Here is a 411-nt window from a genome sequence, read left to right as displayed (position 1 = left end):
TGCAATAAACTATTACAAAATGATTCTTATTACTCTCACTCAATGAGGTACCGGGCAAATGATAACTAGGAGACATTTAGGCCCACGAGGGGTGGAGTTTCCCATCCCTGAGCTATGATACCTTTCATAGCTTGGCCTTTGAGTTAGCAGCAGTTAAGGTATCATCAGGTGGTGTCAAATTAACCTACAACTTTCCAGCAAATATAGCTCTGAATATGTGGCTATGATCCTACACTAGGGCTGACTCCGTTTGGTCGATAGGCTGTTGGTCGACCAAGATGGGGTTTTTTGTTGTCATTTTTTTTCATGCCTCATGAGACACCTTTATGATTCGCGCCTGTCTCTGTGGACTAATCCATTGAGGAGGCCACGGTCCAAGAAGAAAGGGAGTGTGGCTGAGATGCACAAGGC

This window comes from Salvelinus alpinus, chromosome 2 (genome assembly GCF_045679555.1).
Source record: "Salvelinus alpinus chromosome 2, SLU_Salpinus.1, whole genome shotgun sequence".
NCBI lineage: Eukaryota > Metazoa > Chordata > Actinopteri > Salmoniformes > Salmonidae > Salvelinus > Salvelinus alpinus.
The sequence above is the reverse complement of the archived record's forward strand: the minus strand, read 5'-3'. Positions refer to the sequence as shown.